Source organism: Dermacentor albipictus, chromosome 2 (genome assembly GCF_038994185.2).
Source record: "Dermacentor albipictus isolate Rhodes 1998 colony chromosome 2, USDA_Dalb.pri_finalv2, whole genome shotgun sequence".
NCBI classification, from domain to species: Eukaryota; Metazoa; Arthropoda; class Arachnida; order Ixodida; family Ixodidae; genus Dermacentor; species Dermacentor albipictus.
Genome location: NC_091822.1, coordinates 68,533,900 through 68,557,227, shown reverse-complemented (window position 1 = coordinate 68,557,227; position 23,328 = coordinate 68,533,900). Strand labels below are relative to the sequence as shown.

At 44.7% G+C, this 23,328-nt stretch overlaps 1 protein-coding gene across 1 annotated transcript in view; it reads right to left on the bottom strand.

Moving 5' to 3' along the window:
- Positions 1-23,328, bottom strand: part of LOC135903178 (3-beta-hydroxysteroid sulfotransferase-like) — a 93,463-nt gene that overhangs the window by 3,895 nt on the left and 66,240 nt on the right. The window contains exon 2 of the mRNA XM_065433580.2: positions 3,538-3,647. The gene's annotated coding sequence lies outside the window, so the exon portion shown is untranslated. The remainder of the gene's footprint in view (positions 1-3,537; positions 3,648-23,328) is intronic.

Below are 23,328 nucleotides of genomic sequence, written 5' to 3'. Positions count from 1 at the left end.
CTTAGTGGCAAATACATCGAGGGTAGAGCATACCACATATTTGAAGCTGCTTGATGATTCTGAGCCACAATGATTTGTAACTTTACCGAAAGAAGTAGCCCTAGACCACGTATCACCACGTGAGTGATCGCTAAAGAGAAACACTATTTATTTATTTATTTTATTTATTTATTTACCCTCAGGGCCTTTCGGCATTAGAGAGGGGAGTGGGTTATACAACAAATAAGGAGGAAACAAATCATGAGCTTATACACAATATTTGCTAATTATACAATGTTAGCTGTAAGTATGATAAATGCAGTAATAGAGCTTGACATATAAAAGTAACATTAAACAAGAAAAAGGAAAACACCAGGAGCAGTTCGTACAAATGTTTGCTATTATATATTGTTAGCTAGTGCTTTTCGAAAATGATCATTGTTATTAATGGAAACAATGTCAGAAGGAAGTTCATTCCAATCTTTCGACGTAAGTGGCAAAAATGAGTGTAAAAAGTGTGTCGTATTACATGTACCAATTCTAACTTTATGATGATGATCTGTACGGTGAGATAAGTAGTATGGTTGCGATACGAATTTTGGGTGAAGTGTAGGGTGGTGATATAGCTTATGAAAAAATGAAAGGCGGGAAATTTTTCGACGTGTTGCTAGCGGTTGAAGACCCAGATTCGATTTCATAGAAGAAACGCTCGCACCACGGTAGTAATTCCATAGAATAAAAGGAGTGGCGTTGTTTTGGATGAGTTCAAGGGAATGTATTAGGTTTTCGTGGTAGGGGTCCCATATAGCTCCAGCGTACTCTAATTTTGGCCGTAACAGGGTTTTATAAAGTAGTAATTTTAAAGGAGTGGGAGCATGAGAAAAGTTACGGCGTAAGTATCCCATCAAGCGGTTAGCTTGAATAATTATGTATTCGACATGATGATTCCATGTTAATTTAGATGTTATATGTAGGCCTAAATACTTATATGAGTTAGTAGATTCTAAAGCAACGTTATTCAAGTAGTACACAGGCAGATTATCGTTAGATCGGGATACTCTCAGAAATTTGCATTTGTTAATGTTCGGTTCCATTCGCCACAATCGGCACCATTTGCTGACGTTATTGAGATCGGCCTGAAGCAGGGAGATGTCGTGTTCGTTAGTTATTTCTCTGAGGATTACACAGTTATCTGCAAATAAATGTACGTCAGAGGTTATTGCTGAAGGTAAGTCATTAATGTAGATAAGGAATAATAGAGGGCCCAGGACGGAACCTTCGGGCACACCGGACTGAACGTCGCTATGAGATGAGTCATGGCCATTAGCTGTTACGAACTGAGAACGGTTAGCGAGAAATGACGCAATCCATTTGAGAACTTTATGATCGAGGTTTAATTTGCTTAGTTTATAAAGTAAAAGTTTATGACACACTTTGTCAAAGGCTTTCGAAAAATCTAAAAAGATGCAATCGGCAAGAGAAGAACAGTCGAGTATTTGGTGTAGTTTGTGAGTAAATGTTAATAATTGTGATTCACATGAAAATGATTTTCGAAAACCATGTTGTGATGACGAAAAAAATGAATTAGATTCAAGAAAATCCGCAATTTTAGCAAAAATAATGTGTTCTAGCAGTTTGCAGCAGGTACTGGTTAATGATATCGGGCGATAATTTGTAGGTGATGTTTTGCTGCCAGATTTGTGCAAAGGAATTATTTTTCCTATTTTCCATTCTGATGGAACAGTAGATGTGTTGAGTGATTGTTGAAATATTTTGGGTAGTTTAATGGAACTATAAGTGCAGGTGTTTTTCAGAAATTTAGCACTGATGTTATCAAAGCCGGGTGACGAATCCATCTTCAATGAGTCTATTAGTCGCATTACTCCGGGAACTTCAACAGTCACTGGAGGCATAGTTAAGAAATTATAGTCATTCAAGATAGGTATTTCAATATCAACTGTGCACGAGAAATTTTTAACAAAGTTATTATTCAGGAGAGTTGCGCATAGGTTTTTCGGAACAGGGTTACAGAGCCAGTGTTAAGAGTGATAGAATCATCGGAAGGTGGATGTATGACACGCCAAAATTTTTTTACGTTAGTTATCAGCATAGATGGTAATGTGGTTGATAAGAATGTTTCTTTAGCGCTTTTGAGTGGGGCTACATAGGTGTTAGATGCTAATGTGTAGGCTTTCCAACGTGAGTCAGTGGGTGATTGCTTCGCGGAACGATACAGTCGTCTTTTTTTGTTGGATAGTCGTTTTAAATGATTATTGTACCAAGGCGCGCGCGGATTGCATGTTATAGTACGGGTTGGGATGTGTTTATTGATTAAGCGATTTACCTCTGCCGAAAACATGTTCCAGTTTGACTGCACACTACGATTTTCAAAATAACTCATGAATATGTTAAGAAATAGACTGAGTTCATTATTTATTGCTTCGAAGTTAGCTCTCTTATAGTCTCTAATTATTTTTTTAGTCCTCGGAAGTTTCACAAACGCAGTATTAAAATGAATATTTAGCAATAAGTGGTCACTGAGACCCGGTAAGTAATGGATGGCAGAGGCATAATCGGGACGATTGGTTAGGGTCAAATCGAGAATGTTTGCGGAAGTGGATGTTAATCTCGTGCTTGTGTGACTAATTGAGTTAATGAAAATGTAGTACAAATACCTAAGAAATCTTTTGAATCAGAAGAAGAAGATAATAAGTTAGGTAGATCACTGTTCCAAACTATATTAGGAAAATTAAATTGACCAAATAAGAAAAGAGGTGCAGAAGGAAACATTGTCGTAATGGTACTAATGATATCATGCAATTCATTGGTAAATGCGGGTGACGAGGAAGGTGGACGATAGCAAACGCCTAAAATTACCTTTTGATGGTTCAGAGTTGCTGTAGCCCACACTGATTCTAGATTGGTGCTGATGTGAATGGGTGACGATGGGATGCATTTCGAAAGGGCAAGAAGTACGCCGCCACCACGGCGCTTTGTTCGGTCACAGCGGTATATCGTGAATTGTTTGTTATCATGAAACAGTTCTGAGTCTTGAATGTCATTCGAGAGCCATGTTTCAGTTAAAGCTATTATATGGGCTGAACACGTGCCAATTGCGGATGATAATGAGTCACGGTTTTTCAGAACACTTCTGATGTTAGTATAAAGGATGCTGACTTGATTATTTTGCACATGCCCACTGCCCCTCACGTGTCCCTAAGTAGGAGCGTGTTGCGAGGCAGCTGAAACATGGTTTAGGCCGACGTTGCGTCTTGGCATTTCCTGAATACTATTCGAGTTAGAGTGGTACATGTAGCATTTGTTGTTTAGTAGCAGTTTCTTGTGGCTGAATTTAAACTGTGGCGAGTCTGGTTGTGATTTCGCAAACTCAATTAGTTTTTTACGGGCAAGTCGAGTTGCGGGTGAAAAGTCCTCATTAACTGCAATGTTGTTAGGTCTTAACTGCGGGCGTGATGAAAGTACCGATTCTTTCGCTTTGTAGTTAGATTAAACTAGATTAGTTTCGACTGACAAAATAGTAATCCAATCTTTACTTACAATGACGCTGGTTCAGCAGTTCTTCTGCGGCAGTGAAGGATGACGTGTGACGGCCTCATCGATTTCAAATATAAATGCAACGCAAGTTCTCTCGGAGCCGAGAATTGGATCTGAAACATAGTGATCAATGCTTATAATCAGAAGTTGGTTTGCATAAATGCTTTCGAATAGAACAGCTGATATATATTAGACACTAATTCGTGTTTATGTTGTATTTTTTTTACGTCGTGGTATAGCGGCTCGATTTTAGAATTAAGCTACGAGTTAGTGCGGCTGTAGCGGTGAAAGCTGACACGGTGATGCTGCAATGCCTCTGCGTGGGCGTCATCACTGATATGTTTATTTAGAACCTAATTATTACTTATTGATCCTAAAATAAAATTCACCTGGTGTATACCCAATTGAAATGTGCAACTTATTACCACGAATATTTAGCCAATAATTATTCATTGTTGTTTCTTATTTCGCATTGTACCGCCAACGTTGGAGGCTTGCCAGAGGTTCGTATGGCTGTGGCATTGAAAGCTGATGGTATTGTCTGGCAATGACACTAGCGTGAAAGTCCCGCAGTAGCCGCAGAGCAGAACGTCATTGATTAATTATCAAAAGAACCACATACATACACATATTAAACACTTCCAAAGTGCCTGAGAAATCGCTTTAAAGCTCGCTCCCTTTGAGACATCAGTTAATCAGTCTTCTTGACTGTCTTCACATATATTGATAGACATTGATAGACATTGATAGATTCGAGTGCCTGTGTCCACCTCGCCCTCTGTCATGCTGCCGCCAATCGCTATCCATGGTCTCCACTTGAATCGGCACTCTCCCCAGCAAGACCAGTTTGGGTTCCTTAGTGTGAGGTTTTATGAGACGTTTTAGCATGGAAACGATATCGAAATGCGGCTGCCGAGGCCGGGATTTGATCGTGAGTCCTCGAGCTTAGCAGCGCTACGCCCCAGCCACCACGCCGGGTCTAGGCAGACTTGTCATCTTTCTATGCCAAACGCGATTTCGCTTGCCTCAACTTAGACGCTTCTTAAAGGGCATCGCGAACGCGGAACTTTTCCTACAAGATATAATAACCCTTCGCTAGGCTATGTAAAGTGCCGCTGATGTCATCGTAGATAGGCAAAATGAACGAAAGCCACTCAGAAACAGTCATAAATAAAGGTTGCGTAGCATTCATTGGCTACGTACGCGGGTTCATCTACTGCTGCGTTGCGTTCGTCCTCTCCTTTCGTATCCCGAAAGCCCGCAACACCCTCTAGCTTTGAATACGTAAATATTCTGGGAAGACACAAACTTCTGTCCCCTACTTGTGTGCGCACAAACATCACGTACCGTATTTTGACAGAAAGAACCCAGGTACCGACAAACATCCGCCTAAAGCCCACAGAGTTACCAAAGCCCAAACTGTTAGTTAGTTAGTTAGTTAGTTAGTTAGTTAGTTAATTAGTTAGGTAAATGGGGTTTAATGGCGCAAAAGCAGCTAAGGCTATGCTGCGCCAAACACGCGGTGTTTTAAAATCCAGTTTGTGAAGGAAAAGGCTGGGTTAGTAATCTATATTTTATGTAAAAACCCAGTGTCGTGTAGAAATTTGTGGACGTCACATAATGGGACTAGCGGATCATCACCTAAAATCTGAGCAGGGTGTAAAGGTATGTGTAGTTGATATCATTTGTGCAAAAGTGTTCGTCTGTGTGTTTCAGTCTGCGTACATGTGAGTAATATGTGCATAACTGTTAGTGGCTGTTGACATTTCTCGCATGTTGGCGTGTCTTCTTTCGTAAGTAAGTAGTTGTGTGTGAGGTGTGTGTGCCCAATGCATGGCCGGCATAAAACTACTTCGATGAACCGCTCTTGATGATAACACGACTTCCACTCGCCAACTATGGGTTTCGTGAGATGTAGCTTGTCGGCACAACGGTCCCATTCGCGTTGCCATTTTACCGTGAAGGCTTTTCTAATTGCATGGATGCTATCATTATATGGGAGTGTCGTGTTTGTAATATCTTTGTGCGCTGCCATCAATGTACATCTATCAGCTGCTTCGTTAGCTGGTATCCCAACATGGCTTGGGACCCAGCAGAAACGAATTGACCTCCCGTATTCGTTAAGCACCAACATGTTTAAAATGTCTCCTATCAGGAGTTCACACTCAGATTTCAGATGTAGAGCTTTCAGTGTACTTAAGGAATAGGTGTATATGACTGTGTTTTTGTGCTTGCCAGTGACAATCTTTTTAACTGCAACCCATACAGCATAAACTTCAGCAGTGAAAACAGAAGCATGTGTTGGTAGACGGACACTTGTTTCCCAATTTTCTGTTACGGCCCCTACACCCACGTGTTCTTTTGTTTTGGAGCCATCCGTGTAGATTTCCATGTGATTTTGATACTTGTCTTGAAGAGCACGGAATTCTTGCATGATGTGTTCGTGTGGAGTGTTTCTTTTCTTTAAATGTGTTAATGTCCCGTCGCACAACTGCGTGAAATTGTACCATGGCGCCAACCGTTGTGGTTTCTTGGCGACCTGGAGGACTTCGTGGGGGATGTCATAATCCTGACAGTATTTCTCATACCGCAGGAGAAGTGGTCTAATCATGTTTGGTATATTTGTGTAGTGTAAGCGTGAGTTGCACTGTGTGACGAAGTTGTAGCATATGTGTTGCGGTGATGACTGAATTCTGAGAAGGTAAGAGAATGTTAATAATGCTCTGCGCTGCTGTAATGATGGTTCGTTACACTCAACATATAAACTTTGAATGGGTGACGTTCTGTAGGCACCACTTGCCAGTCGCAATCCAAGGTTATGTACTGGATCAAGGAGTTGGACGTAGGACTGCCTGGCTGAGCCGTAAACCACGGAGCCGTAGTCTAAAAGGCTACGCACAAGAGACCGGTAAATACGTAAAAGACAGGTTCGGTCGGAACCCCAGTGCTTATGAGACAGAACTTTTAGGATATTCAATGCTTTATTTTTAGTGTTTTAATGTGGGCTAGGAAGTTTAGTTTTTTATCAAAGATTACTCCCAAGAATTTATATTCCTGTTTTACCGGCAGTGCGACATTATTCAATTTTAGAAGCGGGTCTAAGTACAATCCTCGTTTTTGCGAGAATAGCACTGTAACGGTTTTTTGAGTAGAGAAGCGGAAGCCATTTTTCTCAGCACACTCGGTTAGTTTATTTATTGTTATCTGGAGCTGTCTTTCACATGTTTGTAAGGTTGATGCGTGGCACGCTATTTGCAGATCATCCACATATATGGAGTGCATAACAGAGGGGGGGATGACTGTTAACAGAGTGTTGTACTTAGTACGCATCCTTGTGGCACTCCATTTTCCTGGATGAATATACGTGACAGCGTCGTTCCTAACCGCACCTGGAATGTTCGATCCGACATGAAATCGGCTAGACATTTGAGCATTTTACCTCGGATTCCTAAATCTGCTAAGTCCCTTAAGATACCAAACCTCCAAGTTGTGTCGTAGGCCTTTTCTAAATCAAAGAAAACAGTGAGACAATATTGTTTGTGTAGAAAGGCCGCACGTATTTCGTCTTCGAGCCGGACTAGGTGATCTGCTGTGGAGCAACCTTTCTTGTATCCACATTGATGGTTATCTAGCATGTTCTCTGTTTCAAGGAGGTATGTCAGTCTTATGTTGATGATGGCTTCATAGGACTTTGCAAGACAACTTGTGAGTGCTATGGGTCTATAACTGGTTGCTGTTGTGGGAGGTTTTCCAGCTTTCAAGAACGGAATTATGATAGCTTTCTTCCACTCTTTCGGCATTTTTCCCGTTTCCCAGATTTTATTAAAAAAACGAAGCAAGGATTCAACTGCATTAGGAGATAGATGAGCTCAGAGTAGCCAAAAGAAAATATTATGAATTAAGAATAGCTGAAGCCGGCACAGATACAAAACGGCAGTGGAATGTAATAAATTCCTTCTTGAACCGAAGCCATAAGGCTAAACCAATAAATACGCTTCATTCATCAGACGGCACGTATGAACAAGCAGATGAAATCGCGAACGCATTTAATGAGTTCTTTTGTGACCATTCCTCTGATCATACCACTGATAATCAACTATCATTTCAACGATGCTTACAATCATTGTACCTATTTCCAACTGGCCCAGATGAAATAATTAATATCATACAAGATTTAAAGGTTACAGGAGCAGGTCTGGACGAAATCAGCTCTATTAATATTAAATTAGTAGCTCATCTTATCGCTCGCCCGTTATCACATGTTATCAATTTAATCTTTAAGACTGGAGTATTTCCTAGTCAACTGAAAAAAGCAAAAATTATTCCAGTATTTAAAAAGGGTGACCGCTCCTACATTTCTAATTATCGCCCTATTGCAATTCTTCCTTTCTGTAGCAAGATTATCGAAAAAGGTCTTGAAAAACGCTTAACTAAGTACTTCTCAAAATTTAACATTCTTTCGCCAAATCAATTCGACTTCAGTGTAGGATCCTCGACTGATTGTGCTATACTTTCTTTCACGGATAAAATAAAAGGCGCTATAGATGCCGGTTTCTACGCAGGATCAATTTTTATCGACTTATCCAAAGCATTTGAATCAATAAACCACGTCATCTTACTTACTAAACTACGAGCAGTAGGCATCGATGGCCCAGCATTAGCACTTATAAAAAGTTACCTAACAGATAGAAAACAAGCTGTGTATTTTAGTTCCTCACTTTCTAATTTCAGAATAACCAATAAAGGGGTTCCGCAGGGGTCTGTACTTGGCCCGCTACTATTCCTGCTTTATATAAATGATTTACCCGGTTGTTTAACAGAAACTGAGGCCTTTCTTTACGCCGATGACACTACATTACTTGCTACCGATCGTTCACTAACTTCCCTGACTATTAAGCTAAACACTGATCTGAAAAATATTTTAACGTGGTGCCAGCTTAACTCGCTAAGCATAAATCCTACCAAAACGTCTTTTATGCTTTTTCATTCGAATCACAGGACACCAGAGTTCATTCCCACTGTCAACCTAAACTCTCTTAACATCAGTGCAGTTAATGAATGCTCATTTCTTGGAATAATTCTTGACTCAAACTTAAAATTTACGAAGCATATCGCCTATTTAAAGCGCAAAATTTCTCCCGGTATTAGAATTTTACTTAAATCTAGATATTATTTTAGCAAACCAACATTGCTGACCTTGTATTATTCTTTTATTCACAGCCATCTTAATTATTGCATTACAGCATGGGGTAACACATATCCAACTCATATAGCACCACTACAGCATTTGCAGAATCAAGCCATCCGGATATTGTCATTCAGCTCATTCAACTGCAGTGCTTCTGATATGCTTTTCAACCACAGAATACTTTCAGTAAAAAATATTGTTAAATATAAATTAGCCATAACGTTATTTAAGGTAATACGTAATTCTTCTCCAGTAAATATATTTTCTACGGCTACTTTGGTTAACTTGAACCGCACAAGGTTTGCAGCTAACAACAATTTCTTATTACCACTAATACATACTAATTATGGAAAACAATCTGGATACTTCGCAGCAGTATCCACTTGGAACAGCCTCCCATTAAATGTCAAGGACTCTTCTTCTTTGAGTTCCTTCAAGAAAACATTATTCACTTTCCTACTAGATAGCCAAAATAATCCACATATCTAAGCTATTCACCTCACTCCTGCTCATTTCCTTGCCGGTTTTTTTCTTTTTTCTTTAGTTTTCTTATTCTCTCATTTATAGCCTTTATAAGTATTTTGGTTTGTTATGTTGCGAATGCCCTAAACTACTGTTTTATTTGTACGACTAGCTATTGACTTCATGTTACTTTACAGTTTGTACTTATACTTTGAATATTCTTCATCACTGTGACTACTGTATTGCTGTTTTATGCCTTGTATTTTCTTTAATGTATATATTTTCTGTCAGGAGGTCCCCTTTCAGCCACATGCTCTGGGACCTCCTTCTGTATACTTATGTAAACATGTATGTCTCCTCCTTATTAAAGAAATAAACTGAACTGAACTGAGCATCGCGTAATGTACTCTGTCCGGACCGGGTGCTGTTTTCTTGTCAGTTGTTAGTACTATATTGATTTCCGCTAGTGTTAAAGCGGCATTATACGGTCTTTCTGAACTTCCTGTGGTCGGAAGCTTTAGTTTTCCTGCTTATTGCTTATGTTTTAGAAATTCAGCTGAATAGTTTACCGAGCTTGATATATTATGGAAGTGTTGTCCTAATATGTCTGCTTGTTCGTCTATATTTGTTTGCGTGCCTGGAGGTGATAGTATGGGGATAGTGTAAGAAGCGTAGTCGCCTCTAAACTTGCGAACCTGATCCCACATTCGTTTGGATGTTATTGAACTATTTATAGACGAGACGTAATTTTTTCAGGACTGTCTTTCGGCTTGTCTGCGTGTGTACCTGGCTTTCGCTTTTGCTTTTTTGAAGGAGAGTAGATTGTCTTGTGTTGGGTATCGCCGAAAGATACCCCACGCTTTGTTTTGTTGTTTTTTTGTTTGTGTACATTCCTTCGTCCACCAGGATTTCAGGTTTTTTCTTAATAAGCCAGAGGATTGTGGGATTGTTTCCGCTGTTGCAGCAAGTATACAGGCGGTGATCTTATCATTCATTTCATCTATGGTTAGCTCATCTGATATGTTATCCAGACTGGCCTTTTCACTAAAGACAGGCCAGTCTGCTAGGTGGAGTTTCTAACGGGGTGGTCTTAATGGTATGGTAGGAGAAGGAGATTTTTTTTAATAATAGCAGGCATATGGTCACTACCGTAGGGGTTGTCAATAACACTCCATTGGAAATCGTCAAAGAGAGATGGAGAGCATAGTGCCAGATCTAAGCAACTCATAGCGCCTGTGCTTGGGGAGTAGTAAGTTGCCGCACCGGTGTTTAAAAGGCATATGTTATTTGTTAGAATAAAATCTTCAAGCGTTTGACCCCTGGTGTCAGTTGGTTGACTACCCCGCAACGTGTTATGTGAATTAAAATCACCGGCTAATAAAAATGGTTCGGGTAGCTGGTTTAAAATTAACTCTAGGTCTCTTACGGTAAAATGTAAATGCGGCGGAATGTATACTGAGCAAATGGTGATGGTTTTGTGAGCTAAAACGGTGACAGCAACGGCTTCTATGTGAGTGTTAATGGGAACTTCTCTGGCTGCTATACCAACTGGCAGGACAATGGCTACACCACCTGACAGCCGGTTCGCCTGAGTACGGTCGCGCCGTACAACAGTAAAACCTTTCAAAATGTTTTTGTGTTTTTCGCCTAGGTTTGTTTCCTGTATGATGATGATGATGTGTGGTTTTTTGTGGCGCAAGGGCCAGATTTGGCCAAAGAGCGCCATGACAAGTGGTAGTGTTAACGATGTATTATGGGAGATGTGACTTGGCTGTAAAGTGGCCTAAAAATAGTCGCTGTAAAGTGCTTAAAATCTGAGTGCTATAAAATTATGGTGATGACTAATGACGGATACTATGTACATTAAAATCCATCGTAAAAGAATGATGCAAAATAGAAAATATATAAGATTCTAAAATTCACTAGAGCACCACTGCCTCGTTAGAGCCCTTGAGACACAAGGGCCTAGAGGCATGTGCTACATAAAAGAAATTATCACAGCGGCATCCTCTGGAAAGAGGAGACGCTATGAGTGTGTGGGGCTTATAACATGTAATACAACATCTTTCAGGAAGCCCAGGACTGCGCTGGAGTCAAACAGCGGTTCTGGGCCTAGTAACATTACTGGATGAAGGGGGATGCGCTGCCGATATGCTAAGGGAAAATGCTTCTTTCTTTCATGTTCGGCTTCCCGACACTCCAGGAGGACGTGGAGGACGGTCAGCCTCTCCCCGCATCTACCACAGGTTGGAGGCTCATTTCCGGTGAGTAAAAAGTTATGTGTGCCAAATGTGTGTCCTATTCTTAGACGACAGAATAGGACATCTGTCCGGCGTGATTTTGTTACTGAAGGCCAGAATCCTAACTGTGGCTTTATCACGTGGAGCTTATTATTTGTTTCCGCGTCCCATAGCCGTTGCCACTGGTTCCGTAGTTTCCTCCGTAAGAAGGGCTTCAGGTCTGTGACAGGAACTGCAGCGGTGGGATTAGCAGAATGCGATGTAACTGACGTGGCCATCTGGTCCGCAAGAACGTTACCTTCGATGCCCCTATGACCTGGCACCCAGCATATGATGACATGCTGATTACCTATATACGCTTTACACAGAGCAGAATAAAGTTCGTTAAAACTGGATTTTTGTGGTTAGAGAAAGCCATCAAGGCCTTCACAACACTAAGGGAATCCGTATATATGACTGCTTTCTGGAGTTTTGATTTCCTTATATGCTTCACAGCCGACAGTAGTGCGTAAGCCTCAGCCGTAAAGATACTAGTTTCCGCATGCAGTACATCGGTTTCCGAGAAGGATGGCCCGACGGCTGCATAGGACACCCCGTCGTGTGACTTCGATGCGTCTGTGTAGAACTCCGTGCAGGAGTGTTTGTGCTGGAGTTCCCGGAAATGCATCTGGATTTCAATCTCTGGAGCGTTTTTTGTAACTTCCATGAAAGATGTATCGCATTGTATCAACTGCCACTCCCAAGGAGGTAGCAGCTTGGCTGGATGCATTAGGCGAAGTTCGAGGATTGGAACATGCATTTCATGACTAAGCTCCCTCACACGCAGCGAGAAAGGCTGTCTTACGGAAGGACGATGACGAAATAGTGTAGCATATGTCATATCATTAATTGTGTTAAAACAGAGATGTTCGGGATTAGAGTGGACTTTCAAAAAATATGTTTGGCTGATGTATGTTCTCTGGATATGAAGTGACCACTCATTCGATTCTGCATATAAACTTTGTACGGGACTCGTTCTGAAAGCTCCTGTGGCTAACCGGATGCCCAGATGGTGAACAGGGTCTAGCATCTTTAGTGCGCTCGGGGCGGCAGAGTGATAAATGACGGCACCGTAGTCGAGTCGTGATCGAATGAGGCTTTTATATAGATTCATTAAACACTTCCTGTCACTACCCCACGTAGTCTGGGAAAGAAGTTTCATTATGTTCATTGTTTTCAGACATTTTTCTTTAAGATGTTTAATGTGGGGGACGAAAGTGAGTCTGTAGTCAAGTATGACACCTAGAAATTTATGTTCTTTGTTTACAGGTATCTGTTGTCCACAGACTTCCAAGCAGGGATCCGGAACTAGGCCTCTCTTCCTTGTGAACAAAACACAAGAACTCTTATGAGGATTGATTTTGAATCCATTTTTCTCAGCCCACCCTGACACCTTGTTCAAACCATGCTGTACCTGTCTCTCGCACACTGCGAGATTACAGGATTTGAAACCGATTTGAATGTCGTCCACATAGACTGAATACAAAATGGCCGGTGGTAAGGAAGCATGAAGTGTTGTCATCTTAACAATAAAGAGTGTGCAACTGAGCACGCCACCCTGGGGTACACCGGTTTCTTGTGCAAAAGGACGTGACAGCACATTGCCTACTTTCACCCGGAAGGTACGATTGGACAAGTAGCTTTTTATTATGTTTAGCATATTACCATGAATGCCGATTTCTGACAAATCTTTCAAGATTCCGTAGCGCCAGGTCGTATCGTACGCCTTCTCCATATCGAGGAATATCGATAAGAAGAACTGTTTGTGTACAAACGCGTCACGAATATGTCCTTCAATACGTACAAGATGGTCGGTTGTGCAGCGCCCTTCTCGGAAGCCACACTGAAAGGGATCAAGCATTTTGTTTTGTTCAAGGGAATGGATGAGTCGCCGATTTATCATTTTTTCAAATACCTTACACATGCAGCTTGTGAGGGCTATCGGGCGGTAACTTGCCACTGAAGAAGGGTCTTTCCCTTGTTTCAAAACAGGGACCACAACAGCTTCTTTCCATGCTGTTGGAAGGTACCCTGCGTCCCACATAGTGTTGAAAAGTGTAAGTAGTGTTTCTTGCGTGTCATTGTGTAAGTTTTTGAGCATTTCATACATGATTCTATCGGATCCCGGTGAGGAGCTTTTGCATGCGCTCAAGGCAGCTTTCAATTCGGCAATACTAAAAGGGCAATTGTACGGTTGATTCTGTCGGTATTTATTGATGAGGGGCTTGCATTCTTCTATTTGTTTATATTTTAGGAAGGATTGCGAATAATGTTTTGAGCTTGATACACTCTCAAAGTGCTCCCCAAGTGAGTCGGCCTGATCTTTCAGTGTATCGCCCTGTGTATTTACTAGAGGGAGTGAATATGTTTGTCGCCCTCGAATCCTATTAACCCTGTTCCAGGCTTTGGCCTCATCTCTGAACGAGTTAATACTCGATAAAAATTTGTGCCAGCTTTCTCTTCTGGCCTGCCGGCGGGTTCTCCTACCTTGGGATTTTATTTTTTTAAAGTTGATAAGATTCTCAGCGGTGGGAGAAGCTCGCAGCAACCCCCACGCCCTGTTCTGATTCTTACGGGCGGTTCGACACTCGCTGTTCCACCACGGTACACGTGGTTTGCATGCCAAACCACTTACTTCGGGTATGCAATGTGATGCGGCATCTATTATGAATGCTGTAAGATAATCCACAGCAGCATCAATTTCTAAAGAAGACAGGTCAGCCCATGTGATGCTAGAGAGAGTTCGAAATTTCTGCCAGTCGGCTGTGTCTATCTTCCACCTAGGAGCTTGTGGAGGATATTCGTTTTCTTTGGATGTTCTTATTAGTATGGGGAAGTGGTCGCTCCCGTAAGGATTTTCCATAACTTCCCATTCGAGTTCAGGCAATATACACGGGGAAACTAGACTGAGGTCAATGGATGAAAATGTTCGGTTGGCGAGAGAATAATATGTGGGTGCCTTCTTATTCAGCAGGCATGTACCAGAAGAGAAGAGGAACTGTTCAACAAGACGACCTCGCGCATCTATACGAGAGTCGCCCCAAAGGCTGTTGTGCGCATTGAAATCCCCAAGTACAACGTACGGTTCTGGCAATTCATCTATGAAGGACTGAAATTCATGTTTGCTTAGTTTGTAGTGTGGAGGTATATAAATCGAGCAAATAGTGATAAGTTTGTTTAGCAAAACAATTCGAACCGCCACTGCTTCAAGGGCCGTTCGTAGCTGTAAATGTTGACATGCTATGCTCTTTTGGATTACAATTGCAACACCTCCCGATGATGCGATTGCATCATCGCGATCTTTGCGAAAAGTAACATGCTGTCGGAGAAAGTTTGTGTGTTGTGATTTGAGGTGTGTTTCCTGTAGACACAGCACTTTTGGATTGTGTTTGTGTATAATCTCTTGCACATCATCAAGGTTCCTAAGAAGACCTCTGACGTTCCACTGTATGATTTGTGTATCCATATTTAAAGTAAGTTGGTGCTGTGTGTACGGAAACTGAAAGATGTCTTAGATTACAGAGCTCTTTCGAGGCCCTGTAATCGGGGTTTTGCCCTTTCTGGAGCGTTCGAGGGAGCCTCGCCGCTCCTTAGGCGCTTGGCGCGCCGTGAGGAAAGGTGTAGTGTCCATTGCCTCGTGTGAGGCGCCGGACACGTGCTCTTGCGAGCGAGAAGTTACTAGAGAGGGTCCCGCCTTGGAGGGCAAGACCCCTGCGCCCACCAGCCCGGAGGTCGATGAGGCTCCCTGAGGGATTTGGCTGCGCCGGCTGTTGCCAGCGCAGGAAGGGGCCGGGGAGGCCGGGGCAACCTCGGCTGCGCCAACCTTCGGGGTCGATGATCCCTCATTCAGGGTTGACGGAGCAGCGCTAGCTGCAACCGCCGTGGGGGCAGATGGCGTAGCTGCCGACTCACTGCCTGTGGGTCGGACAGCCGCCGGAGGCCGTTGTGACGCTGCCCCCTGACGCGCCACTTCGGCAAAGCTTTTCTTTGGCAAGTATGCTACCCGCCTGCGTGCCTCTTTGAATGATATGTTTTCCTTTACTTTGATTGTGACTATGTCTTTCTCTTTTTTCCAGGACGGGCACGACCGCGAGTATGCGGCGTGCTCGCCTTCACAGTTTACACAATGGAGAGTGTTCACGCAAGCTTCAGAAGTATGTTCGTGTGCACTGCACTTCGCACAGGTTTGACGGCCTCGGCAGCTCTGCGAACTGTGACCGAAGCGTTGGCATTTGAAACATCTAAGCGGATTTGGCACATATGGCCTAACACGGAGCTTGATGTACCCGGCCTCTACAGACTCGGGCAGAATACTTGAGCCGAAAGTCAATATAAGGTGTTTGGTCTTGATTTCTTTGCTGTCACGCCTGATCTTAATTCTTTTAACATTGATAACGTTCTGGTCACTGAAGCCCTCCAAGAGTTCATCCTCCGTGAGCTCCAGCAAGTCATCGTCCGAGACAACACCGCGGCTTGTGTTCATGGTACGGTGCGGGGTTACTGTTATTTGGGTCTCGCCAAATGCGACAAGTTTCGGCAGCTTTTCATACTGCTTCTGGTTTTGGAGCTCCAAAAGGAGATCGCCACTTGACATTCTCGACACCTTATATCCTGTACCGAAAACTTCGGTCAAAGACTTGGATACAAGGAACGGTGAAATGGATCGCACTAGTTTGTCTGGCTTTTCTGAGTGAATGACGTGAAATCGAGGAAAGTTGTGGACTTGTCGTCCGAAAAATTGAAAGAGCTCTTCGGTGCGCCCTCGTTTCTGAGGGCGATCAGGAAGTTTGGGAAAAGAGGTTTCCATGAAAATGTATAAAAATTCGGCAACAGCGCCGACCACCCACCACGGAGCCCAACGAGGGGACGCGGCAGAGCTTGCACGCAAGTCTGCACGACGCCAGCCGTACGCCGCCACTATAACCAAATATGGTGTACCCAAGGTTGGATAACCACACAGGGTTAACCCTTGCCGCCGAGGAGAATGAAGTAAATGGAAGAGAGGAGAAGACAGGAAAGGTAAAAAAGTAAGAGATAAAGACAAAGATTCGAGAGGAAGAGATAGGAAGAGGCGACTGCCGATTTCCCCCGGGTGGGTCAGTCCGGGGGTGCCGTCTATGTGAAGCAGAGGCCAAAGGGGTGTGTTGCCTCCGCCGGGGGGCCTTAAAGGTCCAAACACCCGGCATCGGCTCAACCCCCAGGATCCCCTTTTCCCCAGACACGGCTAAGCCGCGCACGGCTACACGCGGGAGGGTCCAACCCTCGTGTGCTCGGGTCCGTGGTGTCGCCACACACCAAACGCCTGCTGACGCAGACGCCCCTGCGGGGTTGTTTCCTGTAAGCACAGGGCTACAGGAGAGAAGTTTATTAATATGTCTTTAATGTCACATAAGTTGTGTAAAAGCCCTCTACAATTCCAGTGGATACTAAAAGCCATTTTAAAATGGAAAGATAAGAAATAGCATTACGGAAAAATAAAGAGGTGTGGTATAAGTGACATGGATCTAAAAAGGCTAATACAAATGAGCGATAACCTTTAGGTTAACGCTTTCTTATTTTGAGTTGTAATCAAAGAAGTAATCAGAAGTAATCAGAAGAATAAGAATGGGCTGGGGTGCGTTTGGCAGGCATTCTCAGATTATGAACAGCAGGTTGCCATTATCCCTCAAGAGAAAAGTGTACATTAGCTGTGTCTTACCAGTACTCACCTACGGGGCAAAAACCTGGAGGCTTACGAAAAGGGTTATACTCAATTTGAGGACGACGCAACGAGCTATGGAAAGAAGAATGATAGGTGTAACGTTAAGGGATAAGAAAAGAGCAGATTGGGTGAGGGAACAAACGCGAGTTAATGACATCTTAGTTGAAATCAAGAAAAAGAAATGGACATGGGCAGGACATGTAATGAGGAGGGAAGATAACCAATGGTCATTAAGGGTTAAAGACTGGATCCCAAGGGAAGGGAAGCGTAGCAGGGGACGGCAGAAAGTTAGGTGGGCGGATGAGATTAAGAAATTTGCAGGGACGGCATGGCCACAATTAGTACATGACCGGGGTTGCTGGAGAAATATGGGAGAGGCCTTTGCCCTGTAGTGGGCGTAACCAGGCTGATGATGATGATGATGATTTTGAGTTGTTATTGGGATTTTGTCCCTCTTACCGCGCTCGAGAGAGCGCCTATCCTACGGTGTCAATGACACCGGAGTTTTTGTGTCGACTTCCATCGCTCTCTCTGAGGCGCTGGAGGACCGAGAGTTAGGCGCCGAGACACGTGCCTCGGGCCATGCGGTTCGTTTGATTTTAGGGCCCTGCGGGGCTGGTGTCTGCAGGGCCGTCGAAGAGGTTGGAGCAGTACTGACTGCTTCCACCACGGGGGCGGGAGGAGTCACTGCGGCACCACTGCGCGTGGGCTCGGAGGACTCCGGAGGCCTCTGTGACGCTGCCCCCGCCTGCGTCACTTCGGCATAACTTCTTCGGGGAAGGTACGACAGTCTTTTTCTGGCTTCGGAGAACGAGATTTTTTCTTTAACAGTTAGTGCAATGACTTGTTTTTCTTTTTTCCAGCAAGGGGTGAACTCCCTTGCAGTTAACACAATGTGGCGAAGAAGTGGAATTCTCTGATTGGTAGTCGTTGGAGCTGCATTTAGCACAACTTGTTTGTCCTCAGCATGCATGTGAAGCATGTCCAAATCTTTGGCACTTAAAACACCGTCTGGGATTCGGGATATACGGTCTCACATTGACTTTGACATAACCTGCATCGAGTGAAGTAGGCATTACGCTTGTTGCGAAGGTGAGTATAACATGTTTAGTGGGGATTTCTTGATCGTTTCTTCGGATTACTATTCTTTGTACTTTGGTGACATTTTGTTCCTGGAAACCTTCCAGCAGTTCCTCGTCGTTTAAACCAATAATGTCTTCTTCAGATATTACTCCCTTGCTTGTATTAAGTGTTCTGTGGGCTGAAACAGTTACTGTCGCTTCGCCAATACTGGTAAGTTCAGAGAGCTTATCTGCTTGATCTTTGTTATTCAGTTCTAGGAAGAGATCCCCGCTAGACATTTTGGATGCTTTGTATGTTGGTCCGATTTTGTCTTTCAGACACTTCGCCACCAGGAAAGGAGAGAGTTTCATTACCGGAATGTTGCTTTCACTATGCACTACATAGTACTTTGGAAATGTTGAGGCGTTGCTTTGAAAGGAAAATTGAAATGGTACTTCGGTGCGGCATCTCTTCAAACGCCGATCATAAACAACAGAGGCTTGCGCTGCCATAGGAAAAGGTGTATGTTCGGCAACAGCGCCGACCACCCGCCACGGAGCGCAAAGAGGGGCTCCGTGGTGGGCGCCTGCACGACGCCTGCAAGCCTGCACGACGCCAGCCGTACGGCATCACTATAACCCAATATGGTGTACCCAAGGTAGGATATCCACACAAGGTTAACCCTTGCCGCCGTGGAGAAAGGAAGTAAATGGAAGAGAGAAGAAGACAGGAAAGATGTAAAGTGAGAGATAAAGACTAAGGTTTGAGAAGAGAGAGACAGGAAAAGGCGACTGCCGATTTCCCCCGGGTGGGTCTAGTGTTCCTGTATATGTTCCCGCAGGGAGCAGAGTTGCGCATAGGTCCGCCGTCGTGATCCAGCTCTGCAGCGAAGCCCCTCCTCGGGCGCGCAGGAGCCAAATGCCGCGCGGTGTTCCGCCTTTTTCTCTAGTGGTCGCGAGCTACAAGCGCCACTTGTTCGCAGGCGCTTAGCAAAGGGCACTTCTTAATACAGGCTACGCTCGAATGAGTCATTCATGCAGTCGGAGGGGGTGGGATTCCAACCAACCGAAACTTTGTATGTACCTATGTAAACACGCATTACAAACACACACATGAACGTACAAATAGGGGGTATGACCGCCTTCGATTCCCCCAAATAAGATACTCCCGTGGCTCGAACAGCTCCAACGTTCGCTCGCAAACGCGCAGTACGTTGCCACAAAAGGCGGTGCAATGATTTTCAGCATGCATATCAAGTTGTCTTATTATTGTCAGAAAGCAAGAAATGTTTTAAAGAGTGTTTAAAACTTCACACACGTAAGCTGGACACTTAGCGAATTTCGGCTACCGAAACCAGTCGATTAATGACCGTCGCCAAGAGAGCAGAGCTATCGTGCCTGCAGTTATGTCAGTGACCGTTAACTGAGCGTCATTTATCACTAACCATCGTTCACAACAGTTGCGCGTTTTCGATACATGCGGTGCAGACACAGATTTAAGCGCATTTCAAATGTTCACATGCGTACATTTTAAGCAAAGCTTACTTTTACGATTCATTCATACCGCAGACTAATCAGCTATATAGTAGCAGCAAATCTGCAAGTAGAAAAAGATTCAAGATGCAAGAGCTTCTAGATTAAATTTATTTCATACAAGGGAATGCATGAACGGCTGCTGGCAGCAGGCCAAGTGTGCTGGTTCTTGGAACCTTGGGGGCAGAATTCAAAGAAAATGGAAAGGCAACAAGCTATTAAGAGTAATAACAGGTTATTTTTATTGCACTAATCACATCAAGATAGCAAACTTGCACAGTAATTATTCACACAGTGCAGACTGTAATCTGACAACACATTTTTGGCATCGTACTGACACAATACAAGTGCCAGTACGATGTGTTTCGTATCACTTCACCAAGGTCCTTGACTTCACATCGTCGAATACCGTACCTGAAACCCGCAGCTGCTCCTCTCAACGCCCGATCGACGGTCCGCTGATTGCAATGGCGATGGCACTGACGGAAACGACTAGTTCGCATGAGTCGGCGATGCGCCCGTAAAGTTGTCTTCGCAGCGGCGCGGATCATTTGACGTCATTTTTCGCGCTCGGCCAATAGCTGTGCGAGCGGCGCCGGAAAAGGTATGCGCAACTCTGCTCCCTGCGGGAGCGTATACAGGAACACTAGGTGGGTCAGTCCGGGGGTGCCATCTATGTGAAGCCGAGGCCGAAGAGGTGTGTTGCCTCCGGCGGGGGGCCTTAAAGGTCCAAACACCCAGCTTCGGCTCAACCACCAGGATCCCCTTTCCCCCAGACACGGCTAAGCCGCGCACGGCGACACGCGGGAGGGTCCAACCCTCGTGTGCTCGGGTACGTGGTGGCGCAACACACCAAACGCCTGCTGACGCAGACGCCCCTGCGGGGAAAGCCCAAACTATTGTTAAAAATTTCTCTATGCGCAACCGGCGCACTTGACATCCATGGACAATACGCAGCGCTTACAGAATCGCAGTTAGAATGGAGGTGACAGCCAGCGCAGGCATGGTACGTGCGGAAGACGCAAGCAGTCATAAAATAATGTTTGCAAAATAGAGAAGCTTCTGAACAAAACGCGCTGGAACGCAGACGCGGGCGTCGGCGGGTCCCTTATACGAGAGAAAAGGCACTAGAACAACCGGAACCCCTTACGAAGGAGGGGAGTCCCTCAGAGTGTGCGTGAGGTTTTTGGTGTTGCTTATCTCTTAAAATATGGTAGTCCTGGTCTCAAGGGAACAGTATAGACTTCATATGGAATTATTGCAAAAAATGTTACCCACTAGATGAGAGTTCTCCAGTGGGGAGATGGTGCTCCAATTTTTTTCTTAGGGCTTCACACAGGGTCAGACACAGCGAATTCTACTCAGCCGGGCTCATTAAGACTCCTACTCACTAAAGTTCTGCTCAACCGGCCGCACTCTGACCCAGGCGCCCGAGAATTGTAATCAGCAGAGTTTACTCGAACTCACTCCCAACAATATAGTATCTAGTTTGAGTCTGAGTGTGTCAGCCCATGAGTGTTTTGCCGTCCTATGGCTTTCAGCACGCAAAGGTGAGTGTCAGGGGCGTCAGTATAAAAACATGAGCGACTAAGAACTGTAAATTTAATACAGACAATAATTAGCCAGCCGCGCCGCCAACATCTTACGAGAAGGCGAGTACCGGGACCATCCTGAGACGCGTATAGTCATCTGGACTCCAGCACATACGGGTTTAGAAGGAAAGGAGGCCGCTGATGCCTCAGCCCGCGCGCTCCACCACCGGGCGTCGCTTCCACACCCACCGTCTCAGGATCTAGAACCAAATCTGTACATTGCTTTCCGCGTAATCACTCAGCTCTACCTATCCACTCACGGTCGCTTTAAACCCCCCGCTAAAGCTTTGACCAAGGCAGAGGAGCGCTGGTTCCTCCGTCTCTATACTAACATGGTACTGTGCCCGGCAGTACTACAGTACTTTAACCCTGCTTTCTCTGGGGAGTGCCCACTCTGTGGTTACGCGTTCAAGGACGTTTTCCACATGGTGTGTGCTTGCCCCTCTAACCCAGCTTACCCTCATCTTTCCCGCCACCCACACGAGAGAGGTGGGAGGCTGCCCTCCTCGGCTGCTCTAGCTTAGAGAGCCAAACAGCTCTCGTGCCCAGGGCCCGAGCCACCACGGAGGCCTCAGGAGACACGGACTAGGGACCCCTCCTGGATTTTGTAAGGGGCCGGCTCTTAAGGTCGTCCTCAACTCTCTCTGTAAATAAGTGAAATAGATGTTTACCACCACCACCACCATCCCTACGCATCCGGGCGGCAGCAACGTGTATCTTGTTTTGAGCGCTGAGGAGAGCCCGCTTGGTGTCGAGTTGCAACTTGCAGTGCGCGCCGTAGATAGAGGCGCGGTGCGCATGTGGAGATCGCGTTCGGAGAACGTCGTCTTAAGAACATCGAGTCTGCAAGCCGCCATCGGTCATTATTTTTGCACGAGGAAAAAAATTAAAGGGTGCTGCGGTACGCGGTGTTGGGACACCAGCACCCGAGCCTCCTGCTGGCTAGAAACGCCGCTGAGGTTCGAGATAGCCTCAATAAATCGTGCGTGCTTGGCGTGTTTGCTGAGGCCACCACTGACCACTTGGAAATAGGAGGGGGAGACGAAGCTGTTAGAAGAGGGAAAACAGGGTTGTTTTCCGATGCATTTACTTTTGAGAGTAAGGCCAACCCTTTGGGTTACGGCTTAAGCGGACTTTCAACTCTCATTGACAACTGCTTCTGTGGGATGGGCTAACGGTCCTACCGCCCTTTTAATTGTCTCTTTTATCTATAACAATTGAGACGAGTCTATAGGCTGTAGGGTGCTATAACGTAAAACTATTCGAATTCTGTAATCAGCCCTCTGCAATTGTCCAAAAACTTTTTTGGACCATCCCTACTTCACCTGTCTGTCACGCGACGTCGCGAAAACCGCAATAGCTCCCCATCTGATATGCATTGATTATGACACACTGATTATGCATGATTTCACCGAAAAAAGAAAAATAGTTATTTCTGAGTCGACGCAATTTTGCCATTAGCCCCCAGCTATTCGTCAAAAGTTTTCGAACTGCAGCCATTTCACCTGCCTGTCACGCGACGTCATAAAACCGCAAAAGCTCATGGCCTCAAAGTGACGTGTACGCATTAAAGATGCGTTGATATGCCGAACGAAATTAATTTTCCTTCTGAATAGCCGCAGGCTGCCCCGTTCCGAAAGGAACAAAAGATGGCTGCCGCCGGTCGCTCAGGCGCTGGCTACTCGCACCTGCCGGAGAGCATGGATTTATTTGCTTAGAATAAAACTGCTTGCGTGGCCGTGTAACATTTTCGGGAAATTTCGGCAGGTTTACGACCTCAATCTGTCAACTCGTCTTTGATGAGGATCCGTTTTAGCGTCATTCTTAGGCTTCCTTTGCATGCCGTAGGGATTCTCGCCCAGCCACCGCAAGCAAAGTAAGGAAAAACGGACCAATAGCCGGCGCCGGCGCCACCTTCTTCATTCGGTTATCGACTTTTAGCGCAGTGGCTCGGCCCTGTCGAATTCCTCTGCACTTC